The sequence below is a fragment of the Rhea americana genome, unplaced genomic scaffold, assembly GCF_003343005.1.
Source record: "Rhea americana isolate MKP2758 unplaced genomic scaffold, rheAme1 scaffold_3, whole genome shotgun sequence".
Classification (NCBI taxonomy): Eukaryota; Metazoa; Chordata; class Aves; order Rheiformes; family Rheidae; genus Rhea; species Rhea americana.
Window position 1 is genome coordinate 2,624 of NW_028186423.1, and position 8,132 is coordinate 10,755.

An 8,132-nucleotide genomic window follows, 5' to 3' on the forward strand; every position below is an offset into this window, starting at 1 on the left:
GTTTTACTCTACAGCACTTACCAAATACTTGGATTCAGTTTTTCAGTTTTTTGCTTATTTTGCAGATGGTCTTCCACAGGATTTACTCACAATTGTTTAAACTTTTCTTTGATGGCTATTGAGCAAAACCACACTGATGCAGAAAAGTGGGGATCCCTCTTCACTATCTCTTGAATTACTGAGTGGCAGTGATCTACCTGCCGTGCAGAGAGCATGGAAAAAAGCACTAAAGGGAGTTCTGCTCCCAGAGTATCTTACCAACAAGTCAGTTCACTGTGGAAAAGATACTACAGGGATTACTTTCTTCACCCAAAGAAGATCAGAACATTGATTATAGGATTCTTTACTGTATTCTATGTGCTGCACAAGCGGAGCTATCAGTACCTTTCCTGAATCCATCTTGAACTGAAGATACCTTCTCCTGCATTCTTGTGTCATCAGAGTTGGAACTTCTCCCTGCTCTAGCTAGAAAGATCCCGTCAGAGCCTGCACCTGAGGTAAAATGGCAAAGTCTGTATGGTGACTGAGAGGAGCTGCTGTGTGTTCAACTTCTTAAGCTGGCCTGACATCCTGTCTCACTAATGTGAATCTCTTGTGGTGTTTGATACAAAGCAAGAAAAGACCTCTTCTGAAACTCGCATAAGAAAGATTCAGGTACTTTAGATGATCTATTCAAAATCTCTTCCATTATTCTAAATCTTAAATGAGCAGAGGAAGTACTTACTAGCACTTACCTCAAAATGCAGAAAGATGTAATTGTTTTGGCCTGAGCTGCATATCCATCTATAGGAGTCTGTCAAGCTAGTATTTTTTGATAGCTAGAACACAAAAATCACAAGCTTTGCTTATTCTTTAGAGTTCAGGACAAGTCTGTACAAAGGAAGAAAGATGTGTGAAAGGATAAAAATTTGAAGAGTTTTCCCTTTCTTGGAAAAAGAGTAGATACTTTGACCTTGATGTAAGGAAAGAGAGATTTATAAACAGGTTATTCCTAACTACATGCTTCCGAATGATCTTCCAGAGACAGTTCTGTTGTCAATCCATTTCCATAAGGAAAACAGTGATGGACAAAAAGTTTTTTTCCTCAAGTTTTATGTTGGATCTTTTTCTCTTTACTGAACAGCTACTTGAGTCCAGTCAACCAACCAGTATTCTCCACCCCACCAGCCTGAACAGGTGGGATTTCTCAATTTCAAATGACTCATTATAGCAAAGATGGTCTGGAGTCTTTTTTCCAGTGAACAGGGATGTTTCCCTGGTGATATAGGGTGTGTCAAAGGATGCCTTTTTTGGCATGATAGAGGGACCCAGCCAGGTTACTGTTTGAAAAGAACCTACAAGAAGCTGGGTCATGCTGCTTCACCTGAGTTGACTTGCTCTGATATGTCATATTGCTTAGAGCTGGAAAAGAATATCAACTTTGCAAGAGTAAGTTTGCAGACGTCAGCTCCTGTCGCCTGAAATTAAGCCTATAATGCTGTGTGTGGCATTGTAGTTAAGTGTATTTGTGAATAATGTGTATTAACAGCTTGAAGAGTTGCTGAGAGTCAAGGTGTTTGCAAGCTATCTAATAAGAAAGAACCTTCTGTTCATAAAAGAATCCGAGAAGAAACATATTTTAAGTCCTTTGCTGGCTACAAAACTATCATAAATTGCTGGCTACAAAACTATCATAAACCATACAGCAGTAAAAATTCTTTCCTTGAACATGTCCTATTACACTTTTTTCTTTCATTTTTATCTTGTGTGATCGGCCTTATTGGAAGATCATCGACATCATCTGAGAGACATCTGTTGGCTAATGACATTTATGTATGTTTTAGCTGCTATTCTTCCTGAACAGAGCAGACCCTCTTCAACAAAAGCATGCATATGGGTCCAGAAGACAACCTGTCTCTCTAACCTTTTAAAAGTTGATCTTAAAAAGGCAATGCTTTACCAAATTGGAAGAAGTAGCAAAACATCTTACTCTGTGTTGTTGTTGAAATGGAAATAACCTGGGCAGAAGTCATGAAGCACCGCTGGAAATTAATATTCAAATTTCTATGAAATAGCCTTGGTATTTAGAGCAAAAATTCTTATATTAAATTGAAATATCATCACTATATTCAGTGTCCTCAGAGGAACCAAGAAATGAAGTATCTTTCTGCATGAGCAAGTGAAGAAGTTTCTTTAGAACCAACTTACTGAGTTCCTTTCCTCCTCTTCCCTGCCCCCCCCCCCCAAAAAAAAAAAAATTAGGATATCAATTTCTGTCCTTGATGGCTTTTTGAAACCATAGGGAAACTTTCCTGTCTGATACTGTACCTGCACAAGTTAAAATGCATGTATACACACACACACACACACACACACACACACACACACACGTCATTGCAGCAGTTTTAATGACAATTTTGTTCTAACTTCTTGGATTATTTGAAGCAGAATGAAGGGAAGTTTCTTTGGGATAGGTGTGGGGCAACAAGCTTATAATGAAGGACACTCCAAATACCTAACTTGATAAAGATGTTTTGGCCAGGTATATGCTCTAAAAGAGAAAAGGAAAAAAAAACTACCAAAATTGCCCCAAAATGAATTAAGTGAAATTATGTCAAACATAAAAGGCAAATCAGTTGCACACCTTCTTGGTTAACTATTGGATCATGCTCTACCTGGTGTCTTGCTGAGAGCCATAGACAGCAATGTAGCTAAAAATGATCATGCCTCATCTGAGGCACATAACTCAGCAGTTACCCCATATGCAAACTCTAGCCACTGTTGCTGTTGTGCAAAAGATAGTGCAGTGAATAAAAGGCCAGTAAATATTATACTTGAGAAGCTATGCATGTATGTGTATTTTTAGTCCTATGACTTTTCCTATCCTGTTTTGTTACATCTCGGCTCCATGCCGCTGATAAAATTTCACCAAAGTCTATCAGCTTTCAGAATTAATGAAGAGGAAAACTTCTCTCTTAAGCATTGATTTTTGTTGTTGCTGAAGTAATCAAAACTAACTCCTAGGAGGCCTAGGTTCTCAGGATAAAGGGGGGAGATTCTAGAAATCTAAATACTTGATTCAGGAATGTGGATAGATTTTTGACTTCCCCAGCTAACAGACCTGTGCATTATATTAAACAGGAAACTGTGATAAGATAATTAAACTGTTGTCATTGTGTTTAATATGATTTTTGCAAGTAAAATAGAAGACTTGAAATTGGATGTAGGCCTCTCCAGAGAAGTTGGGGATGGGGTTAGGAAGTCAGTGGAAAGGGTAACCTTCAGGTAAGTATGGTGACTTCTTCTTAAATTAACTTTCTGTCTAGGGTCATGGGGAAATGTTCACTGCATTGCAATAAATACCATTTTTAATTTTCCTGATAGAAAATAGACAGAGGAGAGATTTGGATTTTTTTCTTCCAGAAATGAGCCCATAAATTTTTTTTCCACCTACATCTACTTGGAACAGACTGAAAGAGAACTTTCTGGACAAAACATCTTATGATTCGTCTCATCTATTATAGATATCATAAGTGTCTTGAAAGTTCACAGTCCAAAACCTTGGGTTTTTTTGGCATCAGAGCATGAAAAAACTGCATGTCTAGTATTCATCTCTTCTCATCCTCCCCTATTACAGTGACTCTATGTGTATGTCTCTGTGTGGCAGAAAATGAAGGAATGCAGATCATTATTCAAGAAGTTACCAACTAGCACTTTTCCTTCCCCTCCAGTCTTTCTGCCTCCCTATCCTGGAAGTATGGAGTCCCTGCCTCAGCCTACAGCTTCATTCTTTTCCAGCTGCCCACAAAAGTAAAGAACCAGAGTGAAAGGTTGAAGAAAGAATCCACTCAGAGGACTGAGTCTCAAGAAAAAAGCTCCAGGTTGCAGACTCAAAGAAACTTCCTTTGGGGAAGGATCTGCTTCCAGGATTTACTCGTCTCTTTTTCCTTGGGCAAACAGAGTTCTTGACGCAAACAACAGGGTTGCAGGTAGGTAGGGCCCCTTTGAACTGCCATCCACTCAGATGTGCAGGATGGACTTTATGCTGTTTCTTTATGCTTTTTCTATTAATGTTGTCTTCCACTTCTCTAGGCTGAGAGAGGGAGAGTATGAACAGCTTGAAGAGAGGGGGGGGGAAAAGAGGGGAGAGAGAGGAGAAAATACGCTGGGTGTTTGGAAATAATATTTTTACATCTCTGTGTAAGCTTCCCATTCCTGGGGTCATATTTACACTTCAGTTCTCTGAAGAATGGCATTCTTTCTGTGACCCTTTTCTACAAGGGAAGCTAAAGAGCAAAATGTGGTGGCTAAGGGCCTAAGTAAAGGCCAGTGACTGTATATGGCCTATAGCCATGTGATTATCATCCCCTCCTATTCTCTCTCTACTAGTGCTAGCTTTGGATAACCAGTGAAATGTAAGCCATCAAATGGTTTGAAAAGCCTATTTGAATCCCAGCACAGAGCAAGTTTCCCAGTTCTAAATGTGTAAGTATGTTCCTACAGAGGAGTCTGGCTGCTGGGTTTGTCAAGTCCTGTTCCTTTGTCTGTCTGAAGGAAGTAGACTGGGATGCCCTGACTGAGGGGATGTGCTGCTAACCCATGCAATCGGCAATTCCCAAGGCCCAGCCAGCGATATTGGTAGAATCAGCTCAGGTAAATTCTGCTTTCCTCACTTCATGCTGTACAGTGTGACAGCCTCTTGCTTGCAACCATCAGAAGCCCAAATCAGACCTTTCTTTTTCTAGCTATGCTGTTGCTGACACAGGAAGTTTATCCTAAATTTCCTTTCACCTGAGAACTAGCAAAGAAATTCTAAGGAGATTTTTACCAGTTCCTCTTTCATGCTGAGTCAGGTCATTTGGAACTATGTTACATGCCTTATTACTTTGGTGCATCTTGTGACTCTTCTCTCCCTCTTCATTTCCTCCAAATTGCTTCAGGACACCTTCTATCCTTTATACTGCATCACAAGCCTTCAGCAGAAGATCTTGAGAACCATTTATGTTGCTGGAAGATGACTGGGTTTGGATCTTGGCCTTCATTAAGCAGGATCTCCTGACAAAAATGGGATTGAGAAAGAAATGACTTTTTTTCCATCACACAGAGAGAGCCATTGAGCCACCATAGAAATGGAGGCCTAGACAGAAAATTACTTCCAATGCAGTAGTCTCTAGGGAATTTGTTTGGCCTCCCCATGGTCCTTTTGTTATAATGTCATGAAGATGGTTTTTTATCAGACCTAAACCTGATATCTTGCTATCTGAAGATCAAGTGAATAAATCTGAGTTTAAGACTTCATAGTTCTAATAACGTGAACACGCCTGGCCATCCCTTGCATAGGAAGTGCCAGGTGAATTGTTGAAATGGGATTCTTCTGTGCTCAGACTGTCTTTATAAAGCCTTTTCTACTTGTAGTCCCTTTAGATGATTATATAAAAAAAAAAAATAAGTGAAGCTTATGAATCTAACAATTAGGCTTTCTCCTTCCTTTTCAAGATTTAAAGAAAAAAAAAAGCACCTACTGTCAAAGTGGCAATGTGGAAAGGATTGCATCTTTTGAGGTTTTATGTAGATAAGAGGTATGTTGGAGGTGTCAAGGGCCACAAAACTTAGATTTTTTTTTTTCAAGAGTGAAAAGTTTTTTGTTAGAAAGCAGAAAGCTTTATTTTTTTTTCTCTCTTCTAGGGGATTCTATAGTCAAACCTCAATTAAATGTGATGCAAGATCTGTGAAATAAAAACCTTATGTCTGGCAGTAGTGAACAATGCACATGCATGCCCGTGTACCTTTGTTCTTTTCTGTGTAGGAAATTACTTTTGAAGAATAGGACTTATTTTAATGTTCAGATTAGGAGAAGGAAAAGCTTTGTTCTGAAGCTGAGTGAGAAGGGGTGGCAGGAGGGTGAACTAGACCCTCTGGCAGTAGGTAAAGAACATTTTTATTTTCCTGTTTTCTGCTTCTGGCAGTTGGAGTGAACTAGTCAGATGCTTGTGCTTGAATCCAATTTATTTCTTAAATCAGTTACCATGAAACCCTGTTTTTAACTAATGCCTAGGTCTTTCATTAAGTTCACCAGCATATTTAAATTGTTTAACTATCTTAATGTAGCCCTGAGGCTACTACTTCATGGCAGTTGTGATTTCTTATTATGCTGGAATGCATTGCAGTCTTAGTACATTCTAAAAATAATTGTTCAGATGGTGCTGTTTAAGTACATACTTAAGTAGTGAGCCGTTTTCGTTGGACTTTCAGAAATTGGGCTCTCTGTTGGATGGCTTTAATGTCTCCCTCCTCTCCTCCCCCATTAAATATCAAACGTCTTTGTCTCACTTCTGTGGTTATCAAGTAAAATGCTAAATTTATAACCTGCTATTTTTAGAAAACTGATAGTCAGATGCATATTTTAAAATATGCAACCACAGTAACGCTTGTGAACTTTGAGACTTAAAGAGAAATGAGTTTAACTCTATTTGATGTATTAAATTTAGTATGGCTTTAAAAAATGTGAAAATCTGTATATGGTGACTTTAAAATTGAATAGCTGTTTATTACAGATGCAGGTCTTTTGACAAACTGTGCAGAACAGGCGTGACCTAGAGGTAAAAAGCTACAGACCTGTGAATTGCAAAAAACAAATACTAGCATGTGGCTTGAGGTCTCTGCCAGTAGTGGTTTTAGTTGAAGAAAACACTTCCATCTGTGTCTGACTTCTAGTCCATGTTTTGTACCTTCCTTATCAGTGTACTTGCCTCAGCCACAACTTTTGGTCACTTTATTCTGTAGAACAAGGTAAACTTAAGAACATTAAATTATGACCAAAGAACAGGGGCACTGAGAATTGCTTTTATTGGTATTGTCCCAGTTGCTGTCTCAAGGGTAATTTAAAATAACTTTACTGCTCCTCCTCCGCTCCATAGTTATGATTTTTAAATAAAAATTTTTGACTGTTGCTTTTACACGAGAAGTATGAAAATATTGACTTTATATCAGCATTGTGTAGCATAATATTATCATGCTCGGAGTCTTGCAGCTGGAATCCTGGATTCTTGATATGTTTTTAGAGAGATGACTCTTGCCTTTTGTGTTATTAAATATTAATAAAGATGTCTGAAACCATTTTCTTCTTGTTTATATTATACTTAATTGTATGAGTACAGAGTGACTCTCTTCTGATTGACTCCAGAATGCCAGGAAACAAGAAAAAACACCATGTAGTTTTTGAGTTTCAAACCCAAATACTAACAGAATTTCACAAGATAGACTTATATGTTATTCCTAATTTTATTCTTTTCATTCCTCTTAAGAGTCCTTGAGCATTTGAGCTACCTGACTCATTTTACATAACCCTTTATCTTTTTTACCACATTCCTACTCCTCCTAATTCTTAATCATGACTACTGTGATATGTTGAACTCCGTATGTGGCCAATAACATCGTGGCTGTTGACCTCTCCTCCTTTCCTGTCCCAAAAGAGTGATCTTTCAAGTTTTTTTTTTTTTTTTTTTTTTTTTTTTTTTTAAAAAAAAAGCTTTCTTCCTTCCACCTTCTATCTCACTTCAGGTTTATGCTGCAGCTCTTTGATAGGATGCTTTGGAAGTGATGGGACCATCAGTAAAGTTTGGGAGATTCCAGGGAAAATCTTGTCAATGTTGCTAGACTCTTTTCATTTGTTAGAGATGCTTTGTCAGTTCAGAGTAGTTACTTAAGGAAGGCAGAAGTGACCAAAAACATGGTCCTGCTTTGAAGAGTAGTTGTTTATGGATGAGACAGTGAGAGTGAACTGCAGAGATTCTGTGGTGTTTATATTATATTCCCTTGTTTTACAATGAGGGAGATAGAGGTGTCAAAACCACCAGCAGTTCACAATGAACGTCTGAAAACCAGACTGGCTCAGTCAGCAGTAATATGTTGTAAATCAGATAAGATTCTCCATTTCATTTCTCCAATCCTGTTTATAGGACATGGGAATTCTCTCAGAGGGATGAAGAACTTCTTTTTCAGTTCTCCCCCTTCTCCCTGCTTCTTGTGGAAAGTAGAAACCTTGGTTTGGAGAACCTCTGTTGGTGAACCCCAGAAGACAGAACATGGTTTAAGGGTTATTTTAGAAATATTTATTTATATTTTTTAACTTGAAATGTGAAAAATGCATTCTG

General features: G+C 38.3%; 1 long non-coding RNA gene across 1 annotated transcript; it reads left to right on the plus strand.

Annotated features, from left to right (window-relative positions):
• The first annotated feature begins 950 nt into the window (after window positions 1-950).
• Window positions 951-7,074, plus strand: LOC146593276 (uncharacterized). Its single transcript, XR_014896414.1, has 3 exons — window positions 951-1,176; window positions 3,711-3,968; window positions 4,920-7,074. It is a non-coding gene; the product is annotated as an uncharacterized LOC146593276 (long non-coding RNA).
• The last annotated feature ends 1,058 nt before the right edge of the window (window positions 7,075-8,132 follow it).